The 13,961-nt window shown below is 41.4% G+C and overlaps 1 protein-coding gene across 4 annotated transcripts in view; it reads left to right on the forward strand.

Moving 5' to 3' along the window:
• Positions 1-13,961, forward strand: part of TRAPPC9 (trafficking protein particle complex subunit 9) — a 670,396-nt gene that overhangs the window by 320,091 nt on the left and 336,344 nt on the right. The gene's annotated exons all lie outside the window — the stretch shown is intronic.

Genomic DNA, 13,961 nt, shown 5'->3' on the forward strand with positions numbered 1-13,961 from the left:
TCCTCTCCTGTCCTCTCCCTGTTGATGACCCTGCATCAAGGTAACTGTAATTGTGACATTGATCATCATAGATTAGTTTTGCCTGTTCTTTTCTTTCATATAGAAGAAATAAATACAGTATATGCTCTTTTGTGTCTTTTTTTTTTTTTTTTTTGCTTTAAACAGCACAAATTTATTCTCTTACAGTGGTGGAGGTCAGAAGTCCTATGCGTCTTTTTTCCCACTCAGCATTATACTTGAGATTCATGCATGTTGTTGTGTGTTGCGTTTGTTTGTTCCTTTTTATTGGTGGGTGATATTCCACTGTATGAAAATACTGCAGTTTATCCAATCTACTCGTGATGGACATTTGGGTTGTTTCTGCTTTTTGGCTATTATGAATAATAAGCTTTCTTGTACAGGTATTTGGTGGACATCAGCCCACATTTTTGTTGGGTGTGTGCCCAGAAGTGGTTTTACTGGATCATAGGTTATGTGTATGTTGAGCTTTGATAGCTCTACAGTCATCCAAATTTTCAACCTGCTTATTTTGATTTACACACACCATCTGCATGAGAGTTCTCTGGTGCTCCAGATCCTCACCACCGATTGGTAGCGTCAGTCTTTTAAATTTTAGCTGTTCTTGTTCATGTGTAACCTCACTGTGTTCTAATTGGCTTTTCCCAGATAACTAATGATGTTGCCCAGTAACAAACGAAGAAAATATTTTAATAGACCCCTCACAAAAGTGTATATCCAAACAGTAAGAAATGAAAGGTGTGCAACATCATTAGTTATCTGTTTTGCAGCTTTATTGAGATAATTGACATAGAACATTGTGTAAGTTTAAGGTGTACATTGTGTTTATTTGATACATTTGTATATTGCAAAATGATTATCACCATAGCTTGGCTAAGACCACCATCACATCACTTAATTACTGTTGCTTTTTTGTGGTGAAAACACTTAAGATCTACTCTCTTAGCAACTTTCAAATATATAATACAGTGTTGTGAACTATAGTCACGATGCTGTGCACTGGGTCCCCAGGACATGCTCATCTTCCAACTGCAAGTTTGTGCCCTTTGACCAACATCTCCCCATTTTGCCTGCCTCTCAGCCCCTGGTAACCACCATTGTCTCTGTTTTTGCAGGTATGGCTTTTTTAGATTGACATATAAGTGATACCATACAGTATTTGTCTTTCTCTGACTTATTTCACTTAGCATAATGCCCTCAGGGTCCATCCATGTTGTTGCAAATGGCAGGATTTTCTTCTTTCTCATGGAATTATATTCCATTGTGTATATATATATATATCACATTTTCTGTGTCTGTTCATCTGTAGATGTATGCTTAGGTTGTTTCCTCATCTTGGCTATTGTGAATAATGCTGTAAAAATATGGAGTGCAGATATCTCTTTGAGATCCTTTTTTCATTTCCTTTGGATATGTACTCAGAAGTGGGATTGCTGAATGATACAGTAGTTCTATTTTTTATTTTTTGAGGAATCTCCACACTGTTTCCACAGTGACTGCACCAATTTACATCCCCATCAACAGTGCACAAGGGTACACTTTTTTCTTTGTCTCCTCATGTTGCCTACACTTATCTCTTGTCTTTTTGAGAACAGCCATTCTAAAGTATGTGAGATGATATCTCGTTGTGGTTTTGGTTTGCATTTCCCTGATGATTAGTGATGGTTGAGCACCTTTTCATGTAGCTTTTGGCCATTTGTATGTCATCTTTGGAAAAGTATCTTACTCAGTTCCTATGCCTATTTTGAAATCAGATTTTTTTTATTGAGTTGTGTGAATTTTTTATACATTTTGATATTAATCCCTTATCAGACAGATGATTTACAAATATTTGCTCCCATTCTGTAGGTTGGCTTTTCATACTGTTGATTGTTTCTTTGGCTGTGCAGAATCATTTTAGTTTGATATAGCCCCACTTGTATTTTTGTTTCTGTTGCTCATGCTTTTGGTGTCAGACCCAAAAAATTGTTGCCAAGCCCAGCATCAAGGAGCTTTTCTCCTATGTTTTCTTCCAGGAGTTTCTCAGTTTCAGGTCCTATGTTTAAGTCTTTAATCTTTTGAGTTAATTTTTGTGAATGATTTACGATAGGGGTCCAGATTTATTTTTCTGCATGTGGTTATCTAGTTTTCTCAGCACCATTTATTTAAGAGGCTGCCTTTCCGCCTTGAATATCCTTGGCTCTCTTGTCAAAGATTAGTTGACCACATATGCAGCAGTTTATTTATGGGCTCTCTATTTTCCATTAGTCTGTGTGTCTATTTTTATGCTGTTTTGATTACTATATGCTATTTTGATTACTATGGCTTTGTAGCATAATTTGAAATTGGGAGGTATTCAATATGATACCTCCAGCTTTGTCCTTTTGTCTTAGGATTGCTTTGGCTATTGGGGTCTTTGTGACTCCATACGAATTTTAGAATTGCTTTTACTATTTCTGTGAAAAATGCCATTGGAATTTTGATAGGGATTGCATTGAATCTATAGATGGCTTTGGGTAATATGGACATTTTAACAGTATTCTTCTGATCCACAAACACAAGATACTTCTCCATTTTTGTGTCTTCTTCAATTTCTTTCATCAAAGTCTTATAGTTTAGTGTTCAGTTCTTTCATTTCCTTGGTTAAATTCCTAACTATCTTATGTTTTTGATGCTATTGTAAATGGAATTGCTTTCTTTATTATGTTTCAGATATTTTGTTGTTAGTGTGTAGGAAAGCAACTGATTTCTGTATGTTAATGTTATATCCTGCAACTTTACTGAATTTATTGATTAGATCTTACAGTTTTTGGTTGAGTCTAGGATTCTATATAAGATCATATAATCTGCAAATAAAGATAATTTACTTCTTCCTCTCTGATTTGGATAACTTTTAATATCTTTTTCTTGCCTGATTGCTCTGGCTAGGATTTTCAGTACTATGTTGAATAGTGGTAAGAGTGGGCACCCTTGTCTTATTCCTGATCTTGGAGGGAAAGTTTTCAGCCTTTCACCAACTGAGTATGTTAGCTCTGGGCTTGTCATATATAGCCATTATTATGTTGAGGTATGTTCCTTCAACACCCAATTAGTTGAGGGTTTTTATCATGAAAAGATTTTGAATTTTGTCAAATGCTTTTTCTGCATCTATCGAGATGACCATATCATTTTTATCCTTCATTCTGTTAATATGTGTGTATCACATTTATTGATTTGTGTATGTGGAACCATTCTTGCATCCCAGGGGTAAATCCCACTTGATCATGGTATATGATGCTTTTAATGTATTGTTGAATTTGATGTGCTAATATCTTGTTGAGGATTTTTGCATCTGTATTCATCAAGGATATTGATGTGTAGTTTTCTTGTAGTTTCCTTGTCTGGCTTTGGCACTGGGGTAATGCTAACCTGGGAAAATGCATTTGGGACTGTTCCTTCTTCCTTAATTTTTGGAAGAGTTTGAGAAGGATTGGCATTAATTTTTTAAACGTTTGGTAGAATTCACCTGTAAAACCATTTTAATTACCTGTTTTAATCTATAGTTCTTGAGCTAATTTTGTGTGTGTATATATTAGGTACTTGTAAGTATTTGAATGGGAGTGGATATTATAGAATATTTGAAGTTATGTCATAGAATTTTAAGTTATGGAAGTGTAACTAATTACTACTATTCTGTTCTAATCAGGTAACAGGACTTAAATAATTTCTTTCTTCTGGGTTTTACAATGTGGTGTGTGGTGTAGTAAAGTTAGAAATTAGGGTGTGTACTTCCCCTGACAGCCCCTTCACAGATATTTATGGACTCTCTACTTTATTCCATGTACAGGCATACCTCGGAGATACTGTGGGTTCAGTTCCACACAACCACAGTAAAGTGAATATTGCAGTAAATCGAGTCGTGATTTTTTGTTTCCCAGTGCTTATAAAAGTTGTTTACACTATACTGTAGTATATTAAGTGTGCAATAGCATTATGTCTGAAAAAAGCAATGCACATACCTTAATTAAAAATACTTCATCGCTAAAAAATGCCAAAACAGCTACAATAGTGACATCAAATATCACTGATCACAGATCACCATAACAAATATAATAATCAAAAAGTCTGAAATACTGTGAGAATTACTGAAATGTGAGACAGAGACACCAAGTGAGCAAATACTGTTAGAAAAATGGTGCTGATGGACTTGCTTCACACAGGGTTGCCACAAACCTTCAATTTGTAAAAAGCGCAGTATCTGCGAAGTGCAGTGAAACGAGGTGTGTCTGTACTGTACTTCTCTTGGGATTGTTCTGAGTAAAATGAGCCGCAGTCCCTGCCCTCAAGGAGCTTAGTGTCCAGTGCAGTGGTGTCCGTCAGAACTCTGTGATAGGGCAGTTCCTGTTCTGAGCCGTCCAGTAGGGTAACCATGGGTCACTTGTGGCTTTGATCACTTGTGATGTGGATGGTGCATCTAAAGATCTCAAGTATTATTTGATTTTAATTACTTTAAAGGCGCACTGTCTTGCGGCCACTCTGTTAGACCACGCAAGTCTAGTGGGAGAGATGGGCAATTTAATAATTGATAAAATAAGTGAAATGAATTTTTTCACAAATAAATGAAAAAGTGCAACTTTGCTAAGTGCTGGGTAGGAGAGGTACATGATGCTATGACTGTATCACAGGAAGTCGGGGAGGGCTTGTCTGGAGGTAAAATTTACAGAATGAGCGGGACCTTAGAGGATGAAAGAGGGAGGGGTGGGGAAATTAGTTTTTCATGCATGTGTAGAAACTGTGGCAGAAAGCAAGTTCTGGGAACTTACTTTTTGAAAAGTGTGTGTGTGTGTGAGAGAGAGAGAGAGACAGAGAGAGAGAGAGAGAGAGAGATTGAGAGAGAGAGAGAGAGATTGAGAGAGAGAGAGAGAGATTGAGAGAGAGAGATTGAGAGAGAGAGAGAGAGAGATAGAGAGAGAGAGAGAGAGAGAGAGAGAGAGAGGCTGAGAGAGAGAGAGAGAGAGAGATTGAGATTCTGACAGTTATTCCTTAAGAGAGTTTGCCCCATAAGTATCAACAACGAATTTGTTGGGGAGGAAGGTTTTGGGGGATGATGCTGGCGTGCACTTTTTCTTTAGATAATTTCTAAAATTAGTGTTCTGACTTAAAACTGTCAGCTCCGTGATTTCTGTGATTTGGCTGACGCTTTAATGAAGAAATAATGACTTTCCCAGTCTTTTAGGGATGTGCATTGCTTGAGGACAGCTGTGAAGAGGGTTCAGACATTCAGACTGTACTTTGAATTTCTTGTTTCTAAAAGAACAAGCATGTGTCATTACTTGGCCTGGGACCATCGCTCTCCCTTTGTTATCTTGTGGAAAAGGCATCCTATTTCCAGTTTCAAATTGGCAGTACTCTGGTTTTGTTTTCCTGATTTTATCCTAAAATAACATATGCTAATTGAGCTATTTCTGTGGCTTTCTTTGGAGAATTGATGTTCATTTATTTGTGTTTCTCTTTAAGTAGAGATGGAATACTACATGTAAACAAGATATAAAAGATGTGTAAGATCCAGAGTGGAAACGTGAGAGCAGCATTTATCAGCGCTGCTGGGACCTTTCCTGTTGACCAGTGATCAGTCTTTCCCAAGGCTGGGGGCGGACGGGGGGCAGGGCCAGGGCTTTTGTCTCCAGGTCCAGTGCTCCTTTAAGCAAATCAGTTCTGGACAGGCAAAGGGAGCACATCTGGGATTTGAACACATGTCCTCACGTCTCTTTTGTTAAAAAATTTTTTATTGAAGTATAGTTGACTTACAATGTTGCTAATTTCTGCTGTGCAGCAAGGTGATTCAGTTATACATATATATACTTATATATATATATTCTTTTTCATGTTCTTTATCATGGTTTATCACAGGATATTGATTATAGTTCCCTATGCTCTACAGTTTGTCCTCAAGTATCTTAATCCTTCACTTCCTTTGAAGATTTCCAAAGAAAAGAAGGTGCCACTTTTGGGTTCCCATTTCAGGGCTCTGTCGCTAGGGTTCCCTGAGATGCTTTGGCCAAGTGTCACCTGCTTCGGTTTCACTTGCTTCTTTTTTTCTTTTTCTTTTTTCTTTTTTTAACATCTTTATTGGAGTATAATTGCTTTACAATGGTGTGTTAGTTTCTGCTTTATAACAGAGTGAATCAGTTATACATATACATATGTTCCCATATCTCTTCCTGCTTCTTTTTTTCTTAACCATCTTTAGAGGGGGAGAAACTCAGTAATGTCCTGAAGCTAAGAGGACCGTCAGATGGTTTAAAAGTCCACCGTAGTTGGCTTCCTGTGTGGCCAGTGACTCAAGTGGTGTCAATTTTCAGCAAAGGTGATCATCAGCAACAGGCTCCCAAACAAGATCTCATTGGAAACTGGCTCCTGTAGCACATTGTACACCTTGTCTGCTGTGAAAAAGTATGGATTTCACACTTAGCCTTGGAGGTGACAGCTGGACGTTACTGTGAGAAAGTGTGCCTTGTACGCACAACATTGTGGAACTAGACCTTTGTTTCTTCTCTTACCTGGGACACCAGAAGGAGATCCTACTCTCAGATTTTAGGGCTGCAACTTCAAAACACTTTGTCTGTGTGATGCTGCCTTATTCATAGCATAGGCTTCATGGCAGAATTTCATTCTTCTTTATGACTGACTAATATTCCATTGTGTATATGCACCACATCTTCTTTATCCATTTGTCTGTTGATGGGCACTTGGGTTCCTTCCATGTCTTGGCTGTTGTGAGTAGCACTGCTTAAGAACATCGGGGTGCATGTATCTTTTTGAATTAGTGTTTTTGTGTCTTCTGGATACATACCCAGGAGAGTGGAATTGCTGGATCGTATGGTAGCTATATTTTTAGGTTTTTGAGGAACCTTGTACTGTTTTCCATAGTGATTGCACCAATTTACACTCCCACCAACAGCGTATGAGGGTTCCTTTTCTTGTTGAGTTCCTTTAGTGAGGATGTGTTGGTGGTAAGTTTGCTCAGCTTTTGTTCTGAAATGTCTTTATGTCAGCAGTTATTTCTAAGAATAGGAAGTTCTGCTGTGTACATAATTCTAGATTAGCAGTTAAATTTTCTTAAATACTTTGAAGATGAATTCATACTGTCTAATGGCTTCCATTGCTGTTGAAGTTAGCTGTTTGTGTAATTATTGTTCCTTTGGATACAATCTCCATTTTTCTTCCCCCCCCCCCCAAGTGTTTATATCCTTTAATTTAAAAAAAATTTGATACAATTCGCATACCATAAATTCACCCATTTAAAGTGTACAATTTAGTAACTTTTAGTATATTCAGAGTTGTGCAGTCAACCAAAATCAAAACATTTTTATCATTCCCAAAAGAAACCCCAAACCCATTAGGAGCCATTCACCATTCTCCCCTCCCCTGGTAACTAGAAATCTACTTTCTGTCTCTATGGATTTACCTATTCTGAACATTTCATATAAATGGAATCATACAATCTGTGGCCTTTTGTGTCTGGCTTCTTCTGCTTAGCATGATGTTTCAGGGGTCATCGATGTTGCAGCCTGTGTCAGCCCCTCATTTCTTTTTTTTTTTTTGTATTGTTATTATTTTTTAACATCTTTATTGGAGTATAATTGCTTTACAATGGTGTGTTAGTTTCTGCTTTATAACAAAGGGAATCAGTTATACATATACATATGTTCCCATATCTCTTCCCTCTTGCGTCTCCCTCCCTCCTCATTCCTTTTTGAGGATGAGTAATATTCTGTCGTATGGACAGACTGTTTTTGTTTATCGGTTCGTCAGTTGATGGATCTTTGAATTGTTTCCATTCTGGCTGCTATGATTAATGCTGTTATGAGCATCTGTGTACACATTTTTGTGTGGACATGTCCCTGTATGTTTTTTTTTTAGAATTTTAGAATTTTATTTATTTTTTATACAGCAGGTTCTTATTAGTTATCTATTTTATACATATTAGTGTATATATATCAATCCCCTGTATGTTTTCAAAAAGGTCTTTTTCTTATTTTTCGGTATTCTGCAGGTTTACTGTGTCATTTCTAGGTTTGCGTTTCTTTTTATTGGTCCTGTTGAGCTTTTTTGTGCTTTTTGAATTTGAGGATTCACATTTTTCCATTATGAAAAATGTTCAGTCTGTCTCTCTTCAGATACCAACTTTCCCCAGTTTACTCTCACCTGCTTCCCTAATTCCTGTTCACCTGTGCAGCTTCTCACTCTTCCATGGCCTCTAATGTTCTTTCACATTCCTCATCTTTCTCCATGTGCCACATTCTAGATAATTTCCACTCCTCTTTTTTCCAATTCACTAACTTTTTCTTTTTGCCTAATTTTCTGGTTGGCTCTTTAAAGAGTGTTTAAATTATCCAATTTGTTTTTCACTTCAAGAGGTGATATTTTGGGAGTTCCCTGGCGGTCCAGTGGTTAGCACTCGGCTCTTTCACTGCCGTGGCCCAGGTTCGGTCCCTGGTCGGGGAACTAAGATCCCCCAAGCCATGTGATGCTGCCAAACAAAACAAAAGACAACCAAAAAACCCCAAAAGAGGTGATATTTGTTCTTAAATTGCCTGCTCAGTTTTTGATAGGCTCCTCTTCCTTATTTATTCCTTTGAATTCCTTTTTCTTGTTTGCAAGCATATTAACAGCTCATTAATAACTTTCTTAGAAAACCAAATATACACTTAGCGTATGACCCAGCCAACTTATTCCTGGATATTGAACCAGGAGAACTGACAGCATATGTCCATACAATGACTTGTACACAGATGTTCAGAGCAGCTTTATTTGTAATAACCAGAAACAACCTAAGTGTTCATCAGTAGGTGAGTGGAAAAACAAATTGTGTTATGTCCACTCACTGGAATACTATTGAACGACAGAAAGGAGTGAACTATTGATATGCACAATAACTCAGGATGATTCCGAGATAAGTATGCTGAGTGAAAGAAGCCTGACAGAGAAGAGTAGATTAACGTACAATATGTATAATGTATAATGTGTTAACTTCTGGGAAACGCACCCTCGTGTCTGGTGCCAGCAGTGGGTATCTGGCCAGGAGGGTGGCAGTGAGGATGTGCGAGGGTGCACGGGGAACCTGGCAGTAGGTGGATATGTTCACCGTCTCAGTTGTGTTGCTTGTTTTAGGAATGTCAGAACTCCTCCAATTGTGCAGTTGAAACATCTGCAGGTTATGATATGCTAATTGTGTCTCTGTAACGATGTTAAAATGAGAAGCCCTGGTACTGGGTGAGGGTGCCTGGAATGAGAATGCGCGGAGGAGGAAGAGGCTGCAGACATCCCGGGAGGCCGTTCGTGGGGCGAGAGCAGTGAGGGACCGATTGGGCCCCGCAGGAGGGGCGCTGCTCCCCCGACTTTAGCGGGAGGGAAGGCCAGGGGGATGGAGGGAGGGCTGTTTCCGTTTGAATGGTATATGAAGGCCACTGTTTCTACATGAATTATTTTTTCTTCCTAAGCATATCCCAAAGTTTCTGAATGAATAAACACACCACTTTCTCTATGGAAATTGAGGATGAGTATTGTCTAATTTCTGAGCCAAATGCTTCTACTTCTTTGGTTTTCTTGAGGATATGTTATGATAACCAGATGGGCTCCTTGGCACCCATGGACTTCATGAATAATTGAAAAAGCATCTTCAAAATATATTCTACCTGGAACAGCATACCCTGACAAACTCCCACGGGGAGATGGTTGTCTCCTTTGGCCTTTGTAAATGTATTTTATTCCAGTTTAGTTTATTTCATATACCTGTCACCAGTGAGAAAAGTGTGTATTCAGCCTTCAGCATTTGTGTCTCTTTTGAAAGTGCACAAAACTGGGCACATTTCTGGAGTGGCCCCCTCACCGGAGACGGTTGCTAAGCCATTGTGAGGGGCCTCGTGGTAGGTTTCGTGGGATGGTGCACCGCAGAGCAGCCTGGCTGGGGAGGTTTCGTAAGCTCACGTTAGGGCTGAAGCATGTTGTTTGTGCCGGTTTTGCTGGGTCATCGCACATCCGACAGTCCTGACTTCTAGTTCTGGCTGTGCCTGTGATGAACTACTAAGTTACTTACCTTCTCGGGATCTCAGCTTCCTCGTCTATAGAACTGATAAAACCATGCCCACCTGGCAGGGTGTGAGGAGCAGTTATATGGCATGTCCTAAATGCCCAGTGCTATGCTGAGCACGCAGTAAACACTCAGCCTCCAGCCCTTCTTAGTTGCAGTATTTTTATTGCGACTGTGCTTTTTCTTCCCCACCACACACATCCCACTTTCAGCTGTCATTTCTACCAGTTGTCACCGTGGCTGTGATAAAGCTGACTTCGAGAGACAAGTACTATTTTAGCATATAAAATTGTATTTCTGAATTGCCCACAGAGATGCTCTTAATAGAAAAATTGAGCACTATAAACAGCAACTGTGAAATTCTCTCTAAAAGCTCACTTTGATTCATGATGATCTACCAGGCTCATCCCATTCTTAAATACCCTCTGTCCTCATAAATCCACTCAACTCTGCGGTCTTCCTACGAGGCTGCCTTCGTCTGTCTGTAACTTTTTTGGTCTTGTCTTCCTATTACTTGTCATCCCAATCTGTTCTCTGTTCTATTTGTGGCAGCCTGTGTTGGCAGGAAAATTGGCCGAAATGGTTGAACAGAATTTGCTGCCCTCCACCCGCCCAGCTGGGAGCGGCCCCTTCCCTGCTCACTCCATTGGCTCTGTCCAGCCTCTCGCCACCCTGTGCGGCGGCCTCCTCCTCTCCAGCCCTGTCCCTGTGTGGCTGCATGCTCCTCTTCCGGCCTTCCCAAGGCCGGCTTCTCCCTCCCATCCCTCTGTCTCCCATGGGGACAGAGCTGCTGATCTTCTGTCCCCATTTATAATTTATACATAGCTTGTCTTTTCCATTCTCAATTGGATTAGGGGGCAGAATTCTTTAATCTATAAAGAAGCCGGAGAGTAGCTGTTTTAGTATATTTTTTTTCTCCTGAGCTTGAAGATTGCAGGTTTCTGAGGTTTCTTTGAGGCTTTGAAGTCCTTGTCAGAAAAGGAGGCAAATTTCAGATGTAATTTTTAGCCTTTTTGGCTAAGTGCCCACATCCTAGATCCCCCCCCAGTTCCAAGACATTGCAGATTTGTACTTTTCACTGATTCCCTTGAGCTGGTCCCCATTTTAGAGTCAAGAAAACTGAAGTCACAGGGTTGTGTGACTCACTCACTCTTGCAGTGTGGTGGGAAGGATGGCTGCAGGAAGGCCCAAACCTGTATCTTTAGAACATATGATTCAAAGGAAGATCCACCCTACTCGCCCCGCCCTTCGTAGACCAAATCTCAGGAAGACTCCGCGAGACCCTTCTGGGGTCTCATGTTTGTCCTGTGGATCAACCACTGTTGATGGGACATTTCCACCTCTCACCACGGCTGGATTAGAGCCACCCCTGATCCCGCCAGAACAACCTGGGGTGGAGAAGGAAGGAGCTGTTCCGCAAGGAAGGAGGACAGACCAACCGCTGCTCAGGACATTTCCCACTACAGCCCCGAGCCTCTGGACCCCTGCAGAAAGGAGGCCTGGAGAACTGTTACAAGTGTGAAACAGGATCAGTATTTCCAAGGCAGAAAAGGACCTCAGGCCTTTGGGAGCTAGCAGCATTTGCGTAATATGCTAATGACGGAAACTTTCTCTAGGGAAGAGTGAAGTACGCTGTACTCCAGGCTGTGCGTGGGGGAACGAGAGATGGCATTTAAAATCCGTTGGGCACCTGCCTTAACTCAGCAGGGGTGACCTTGGGGCTCACTTACAGGCTCCACGTGACCTAGTTTCTAGCTGAAGAGTGTGGAGTTTGTGTTTTGCAAATGTCTGTGTTCATCATACTAGTTCCCTCACAGCAGGTACTGTGGTGTAGTGGAGAGGTTTTACAGATTATGCCCATGATGCTGGGAGAATGAGAAAAGGGAGAGAAAAACCCATTCAGATCTCACAGCTTTGGACTGACTTTTGCAAATGGGGCTTTGCACAGAGACACATGATGAAATTTTAGTTAACCATGAATTGAGTTGATTATTGAATGTGACTTTGGGATGATGGAATTTTCGTTGACCATGGTGTGTAAACTACCAAATTTGACCCTGTGATTTATTCATTTACTTAACGTTTACTGTGGGTTTATGATTTGCTAGAGCCTGTGCCAGCTGCTGTGGGGGGTGTATGAGAGGGATATTGATAAGAATTCTGCCCTCAATGAGTTTATAGTCATGTAAGGAATCTGGGACATGCATATAGGTTGCTATAATAACAATAGCTGTTCTTGCCGAATGTTTGCCAGGTACCAGGTCTTGTGACAAACACTTTATATGCCCTGACCCGTCTGAGTCCCCACCACGGCCCTGCCTCACAGCCTGTCTTCCTGGATACGGGGCCAGCTGTAGTGAGCGCGGGTCTCAGTGTAGACGAGGTGCCCGGACTCAGAGGAAGGAGTATTTCCAGGCAGGGCGGCTGCATGGTGAAGAATTGGGGATATTAGTATCCACAAAGGTGGTTGTCAGAGGTGCACAAAGGTGAGAAGACACAGGACAGAGTCGGGGCGACAGAGAATGTGTTTTGGCAGGAGAATTGCCTGAATCCGGTTGAAGGTACTGACCTGATTCAGTTGGGCGCTGGTCCCTGGGCGGCCGCTTTATTTCCAGTCTATCCTTCACTTAGTGTGTCATCCTTTCGGGTCCCACCCAAAGCCTCTAGGGCTTACCATCCACTCTTTTTAGGGGACACAGAATGTCACTGTTTTCCCACCTGAGTGTGAAAGGCTCTGCTCAGGTTCTCAGGCTCTTGGTCAGTTCTTCAGGGAGCTGCAGGCACCTCTGGGGAAGTTTAATGCCAGGCCTGTGTCCCTGTATTTCCTTCTTCTGCCAGATCGTGGTCCTGGAGTTCTTCCCTGCCCTGTTAGCCCTCCAGTACCTTGTCTGCATTCTCGAGTTGTTCTCAGCAGCTGGGTTGGTCTGAATTGTCTACCTGCTGTTATGAGAAGTAGGAGCTCCTGAAGTGCATTCGGTAACTATTCAGTGTGAGCTGCTCGTGGGCTTTTGGGGGTTTATACTCACCTGCTTGCCTGTTGGATGATGCGTTGGCACCTGGTTTACTTGTAACTGAGTTTTGGTGTTGCTCTCTGCTGCTCGGTTGACTTTCTGTTGGGATTCTGAGGGATGCATAAACTGTCCTCTAGCCACCATCTGGAATTGTATTTTGGGTTTGCATTCTCTCTGCTTAATGCAAGTCATTTAAAAATTAACTTTTGAGACTTCCCTGGTGGTGCAGTAGATAAGAATCTGCCTGCCAATGAAGGAGATACGGGTTCGAGCCCTGGTCTGGGAAGACCCCACATGCCGCGGAGCAACTAAGCCCGTGCACCACAACTACTGAGCCTGCGCTCTAGAGCCCGCGTGCTACAACTACTGAAGCCTGTACGCCTAGAACCTGTGCTCTGCAACAAGAGAAGCCACCGCAATGAGAAGCCTGCGCACCGCAATGAAGACTAGCCCCCGCCCGACGCAACTAGAGAAAGCCCACGTGCAGCAATGAAGACCCAACGCAGCCAAAAAGAAAGAAAGAAAGAAAGAAAGAAACAAATAAATAAATAAAATTAACTTTTCATGGCGATGTTCCTAACAAATGTTTCTTCATAATTGGTGGGCACCTCCATCTAATTTAGAAGTGGTTCTAGTTGATAATTGAGTCAGTTTCTTTTGGGGTGCAGAAGATACTTACACTGTTGTCAGCAGTTTTTACGGTCTGAAAATGCATTTTTCTTCAACCTCATGCAGCGATTGTGCTGTGCAAAGGGCCCTTGAGTAACAGGAGGCGTCCTGGGAGGGGCGTGACCTGATTTACATATCTGTGGATGGAAACGAGCCAGAGCGGCATGGGGGGGCAGCCAGGAGGCCTTGTTCTTAGTCCTCGAGGGGCTGAT

Source organism: Balaenoptera ricei, chromosome 17, assembly GCF_028023285.1.
Source record: "Balaenoptera ricei isolate mBalRic1 chromosome 17, mBalRic1.hap2, whole genome shotgun sequence".
Classification (NCBI taxonomy): domain Eukaryota; kingdom Metazoa; phylum Chordata; class Mammalia; order Artiodactyla; family Balaenopteridae; genus Balaenoptera; species Balaenoptera ricei.